A 6,721-nucleotide genomic window follows, 5' to 3' on the forward strand; every position below is an offset into this window, starting at 1 on the left:
CCTCTTTCGCTTTCACTCTCACGTTCTCCCTCTGCTGTATCTGCTTCCGTTTCTATCGTTTCTCTCACCTGCTTTGACGATACGGGAGGAGGTAGAGATGTTCATTACCCTTTTAGGTGGACGTCCAACACTTCTCTTCGCCGGACTCTTCTGTTCTGTAGCATGTTTTCCGCCAGACCCTGTTGGGTAGCCTGATCTTTCCATCCATCACTCTTTCCACTGCTTTTCTTTTGTACAAATCCTTTGTTATTGTTTGAACCATTTACACTGAACTCTTCAACTCCTTTGGTTCATCAGTTGATCTATCCGGTTTTCTAGTGTTTCTTCTCACCATCTCTTTAGTGGCGAGCTCTCTTAATGCAATGGCAGCGACAGATTCTGGGGAGTTATTGGCGAAGAATACGTTGGCGTTATTGAAGAAGTAGCAGATCGCGGAAGAACTTACTGCTACAACTGTTGTACCGCCCTTCTTCCAATTGAGTCTGCACCAGTTCGAGGTCTACGTGTTGCCGCACTAAGCTCATGTATTTGGCCGCCCTTCTTCGCAGTTGATTACAAACTGGCTTCCAAGCATTTTAAGCAAAATTCTGGGGTTTCTGAGTTGGCATGAAAATCTGTCCTAAGATTGAAAAAGTTAAATTTAAATGCTATTTTAGGTTCTACATGGGCTGGCCTGGATTTCAGAATTTTGAAATGGGCTTATCCGTACTTTTACCTATCTTTTATAGTCGTGCGACAACTTAAAGTACATTGTGAATTTGGGTTGTTCATTATTGTGTTGGTTTAATATTGATTCTTGAGAAAGTAGATGATAAATAATATCTTATTTTAAAGGATAATTTTGACATTTTCAAAAGTTTTAAGCCTCATATGTCATTATATGATAGGAATAACCGACAAACTAGTAAGGGCCGAGACTAAATTGACACGTTTTGGAAGTTTAGGTACTGGATTGACACGTTTTATAGTTTGAAAATCAATTTGAAGTTTGGAGATCAAAATGAGATAGACCCAAAGTACAAAGTATTTATCTATAATTTTCCCTTTTGCAATCTATTTACTTATGGGTTGTTTATCAAAAAAAAATGTTTTATATATATTTTTCTTAAAAATCAGGACAACTGTTTTACTTTTACCATATTACAGCTAGTATCACATAATCAAATAACCCAAACAATCAGTATTTCAGTAGTGTATCAAATAGTAAAAAATTGTCTTAATATTGTGGGTGTTCCTCTAATGGATGGCTCTTACTAGGGTATCAACGGGTTGGGTCTATTTGATGGCCTCGAATCAATCGAATTGATTATAATGGTTTTGGTTTTATGATTTTGTCCCAATTAATAATTGGATCGGTTTTGGTTCATGCCTCTCTCAAATTGATTCAATCTTGGAATCAATTACTTTATTAAATATATATAATATTTTCTTAATTTCCTTATAATTTTTTTATCATAATTTATGTTTGAAATGGTAAATTTAGTAGATAATAATTAAAATACTGAGATAAAAATGTTTAATTTATTAACACATAAATAATTTAGTATTTTTCTATTATTTTTATTAAGGCTATATTAATTATCAAAATTTAAATTTTAAGTTATTATTTAAATAAATAAAATATAGTCTATCCTTATTAATTAATCAATTTAGGATTGGTTCTACGGTTCTACCTAGACCCAATCCATTGAAAACCCTAGCTCTCACACAACTCGAGAAAAATATTTTGTTAATAATGGCTTAACCAAACGAAATTTCAAGTTCCATTGGGAGAACACATATTTAGAGTTGTGCTAGTGTTAATTTTCTAATAAATAGTAATGGAATCAAACACCATCTTAATCAACAAATGGAAATTGAAAATAACAGTTTTAACCCTAATGCCCATTCAAATGAATTTAATTAAAATAAAAATAAAAATGAAAATGTTGTTCTTGGCTTCATCGCCCTAGCAGGAAAAACCACTTTGTTCAATCAATTTGTTCTCTATTCAAAGAAAGAAGATACACTATTGCTTTTATAGATGAAGAACTTGAATGTCATTGTTCTATTCTCCATTTTGTTTAAACCAAAAATTCTTCCTTTCTAAGGACTTGATATGAAGTGTTAAGGGTACCTTTGGAATAAATAACCATATGCTTTTGCCCTTAAATATTTTCCCTTTTTAGGCTATGTTTGTTTGAGGTGTAAAAACAAATTTACATTTTATGAACCGGTTTGATGAGAGTGTAAAATGGTAATCGGCTATTGGCCCTATTTACACTCATCATGTTTGGAGGATCAAGTAATTGAAGCATTTCACTGCCTACCCCTCTCTTTTCTTTCTATCCTTTTTCGATAATTTGAACAACGAAAGCGGTTGGTTGGGGGTTGTAATGACGAAGATTAGAGAAAACAAGTACCGAAGCTCTCGAAGCCCAGAGAGAGAACCAACCATGTCCAAGAAATCTAGTTCTTCAGTTGCACTAGATGCTGAGAAGAGGGAAGAGATTGAGAGAGTGTTCAGACGACTCGATGTGAATGGTGACAAAAAGATATCCTCCAAGGAGCTCGGCGACGTCCTACGAGCCCTTGGCATCAAGGTGTCAACGGATGAGGTTAAACGCGTGATGGAGGAGGTGGACACTGACGACAATGGATTCATCAACCTGAAAGAATCCAACTTCCTTAGCACTCTTAGGCTCTGGACCAAGGTGGTTAACTATCCAGGTTCTCTTTCAACCACGTCACAGTTAATAAGCGCCAATTCCTCAAGTCCGACGTTCATGGCCGTCCCAAGAGTCTTGAGTCCTTCACCTATGACAAGGCAGAAACTTTGGAGCAGAAGGCTAACAAGACCACGAAAGTTCTTTGCAACAACGGAGAGGTGGTCATTATCGAGGCTGAGAGGCAAACGTAGGTCAAGCTTTTATAGGGTGGAGCTACATCGCCTTATAAACTAATTCATTTTGACATCTGTGAACTCAATAGTGTATTCACTAGAGGAGGTACGAGATACTTCATAACATTTATATATGACTTTTCTAGGTACACCTATGTCTACCTTATGAAAACTAAGGATGAAGCCTTTGACATGTTTAAACTGTATAAGAGTGAAGTTGAAAATCAACCATAAAAGAAAATTAAAATCCTTAGAAGTGATAGGGGTGCTGAATACTTTAAAAATGAGTTTAATTCTTTCTGTGAAGAATTTGGAATAATACATCAGTGTTTTGCTCCCTATACCCCTCAACAGAATGGCCTGACTGAAAGGAAAAATAGAACACTTACAGAAATGACAAACTGCATGTTGTTAAAAGCTAATGCACCCTTAAACTTGTGAGAGAAGCACTCCAAGCAGCCTGTCATTTACATAACAAAATTGTTTCTAGAGTTAATAACAAATGCTCATATGAATTATGGACAGGAAGAAAACCTAATTTAGCATACCTAAAAGTGTGAGGATGCCTAGCATATTGTAGAGTTCTAGATCATAAAAGAACCAAGTTAGGACTCAGAGCTAAGAGAAGTATGTTTTTTGGATATGCAGAACATAGTAAGGCCTATAGGCTTTTAGACTTAGAATCCAACATAATAATTGAAACTAGAGATGTTGAATTCTTTGAAAATAAACTGTGTTATGAATCTACAGAAAATGAATCCACAGAAAATGACAAAGAACCTGAAAGAGAAACTCAGATCTCAATACCTGTTGATAATAATGAGACTAAAAGAAGAAATGACACAACTGTAACACCTACAATAGGACCTAGAAGAAATCAAAGACAAATAATAGAGAAACACTTAGTTTCATATTTTATCTCTATTCAGTCAATTGTATTTTTGGTTGAGGCAGATAGAGAGAATATTTTAAATAAGATACCTATTGTCCTAAATATTGAAAATGATCCAAAAACCTACAGTGATGCCATGATCTCTAGAGGTACTGACTTTTGAAAAGAAGCTATAAATGATAAAATGGATTTAATAATGTCAAATAACACATGGGTACTAGTAGACCTGACTCTAGGATCAAAACCAATAAAATGTAAATGGGTGTTTAGAAGAAAATACAACATTGATGGAACTGTACAAACTTTTAAGGCTAGATTGGTAGCCAAAGGATTTAGTCAAAAGGAAGGGATTGATTACTTTGACACCTATGCACCAGTGGCTAGAACAACTTCTATTAGAACACTCATAGCATTAGCATCCATTTATCACTTATTTATTCACCAAATGAATGTTAAAACTGCTTTCTTAAATGGTGATTTAAACGAAGAGGTTTATATGGAACAACCAGAAGGATTTATTCTTCCTGAAAATGAGAAAAAAGTTTGTAAACTGGTTAAATCACTATATGGATTGAAACAAACACCTAAACACTGGCATGGGAAATTTGATTCTTGCATTCTAGCTTTTTGTTTTAAACATAATAGTGCTGATAGATGCATCTATTCAAAATTCATTGAAAATTATGGAGTAATTGTATGTCTTTATGCTGATGATATGCTTATTGTGATTATAAATATGGTTGGCATAAATGAAACTAAAAACTACTTATCATCTGTCTTCAAGATGAAAGATTTAAGAGAAGTAGATACCATCTTGGGAATAAAAGTTAAAAAGCATAGTAGTGGTTATGCATTAAGCCAATCACATTATATTGAGGAAGTATTTGAGAAATTTAAGCATTTAAGGTTCAAAGAATGTAGCATGCCATATGATTCTAGTATAAAGCCAATAGAAAATACTGGTAGAGCAATTGTACAACTTGAGTATACTAGTGTAGTAGGAAGTTTGATGTATACTATGCTTTGTACCAAACATAATATTGCATTTGCAGTAAGTAAACTCAATCGGTTTACAAGTAATCACGATGCAGAGCACAAGAATGCAATTATGAGAGTTCTTGAGTATCTCAAGAGAACCTTGGAACTTGGTTTGTTTTATTGTAATTATCCAATTGTACTAGAAGGGTATACTAATGCAAGTTGGATTACCGTTAATGGACATAATAAGTCCACATCTGGATGGATTTTCATCATTGGTAGGGGTGCGATCTCTTGGGCATTCAAGAGATAAACTTGTATATCTCACTCGACCATGGAATTAGAATTCATAGCCTTAGCGACTGCTGGAAAAGATGTTGAATGGATTAGGAATTTATTATTAGATATAAAACTTTAGGCCTAGTCCTATGCCTCTAATTTCCATTTACTGTGATAGTGAGACAACTCTGTCAAGAACCTATAGTGATACCTACAATGGTAAGTCCAAACATATAAGTCTGAGACATGAATTTGTTAGGCAACTGATTCAAGATAGAGTCATCACTATAACCTGTGTGAGGTCAAGTAAAAACTTGTCTGATCCTCTTACTAAGTGCTTGGCCAGTGAATTGATAAGAATGACAACCAAAGAGATGTGATTAAAACCCTTTACTTAGTCACCTGTAATAGTAACCCAACCTGAACTAAAAAAACATCAGTATTGGGTTTAATGGGTAACAATAAGTTACAACAATGTGACTGTTACACTGACATTGAGAAATTTCCCATCACAACATAAAATAGTGTTGCCCGTTATGATCAGAGGTTGAGTTAAACTCTTAATGAAGTTCTGAAATGTGTCAAATAACGGAACACATAGTGGAACGTCACCTATGTGAACATAGAAGTAGTGTCGCTTCTCATGAGAGTTTGGGTTTGCTCTCGGGATTGTTCATGAAACCAGGAAAGAAGCACATGGCCATAACAGTGCTGAGCAAAACTTGAAACTCTTGCAGAGACTGGACATTTTTCTGTGTATAAGTGTCTCCGGTCTGTTTTGAGAGTAATTGGTTTAAGGTCTTCCACTAATAATTTTGACAAGGCTCTGAGATATATATACTAACAAAAGGTTTAAGTTGATAAATACATTTTGTATGCATAACTGTGTCATAGTAGTTTGAATTGAGAGAGAACTATGTAATTGATCAATCAATGTGGGGGATTGTTGGATTTTAATCTCATAAGAGATTAAATCCAATGGGTTTGATTAGTCAATTACATGAGAAATTGCACCTGCACACTTGATTGAAAAATTAACTTTTCTCTTACAAAACCTAGTTTTGAACTTGTCCCACATTGGAAAATTATAAGATTTGCTTTTAGTATTTTAATAGGAGCTGATTTACACTCCTTAGAAATAGTAGATGAGAGTATGGGGGTTTGATACCGCGCAACACATGCGCACGCATGTGTGCGGCACAATGAGGCGCTTTAGAGGTGCACTTTGCTCGTACTTCGTGCACGCCCGCGTGGCTCGTGAAGGACGGCTTTGGTTTTGGTGTGATGCTGACCGTTAATCACCGTTGATGAGATCAACGGTCATGATTTGATTGGGTGTGATCAAGAGGCACAATTCAAATTAGCAGTCATTAACTGTTAACTACTTTTTAAACAGGCACAGTGTTTGAAATTGTGACTGTTCAATGTGCCTTCTCTGAACCAGCACCTACCTTTTCTTCATACCTCTTCATAAACTATTTAAGGAGCATGAATCAGATTTCAAAAACACACATTTTCGAAATCCACTTTCTCTCTCTCTCTCTGTCCGGTCTACTATAATCTCACAGAAGGTTTCTCCGGAGATTCTTCAACTTTGCTGGTTGCAGATTCTCGCCCAAGGCTTTGTTGTATCATGGGAACGGATTTGCCTGTAACCCAACAACAAACTCAGTGAAACTAAGTAGGGGCAA

Source organism: Nelumbo lutea, chromosome 4 (assembly GCF_056320005.1).
Source record: "Nelumbo lutea isolate HS-2025 chromosome 4, American lotus-T2T, whole genome shotgun sequence".
NCBI classification, from domain to species: Eukaryota; Viridiplantae; Streptophyta; class Magnoliopsida; order Proteales; family Nelumbonaceae; genus Nelumbo; species Nelumbo lutea.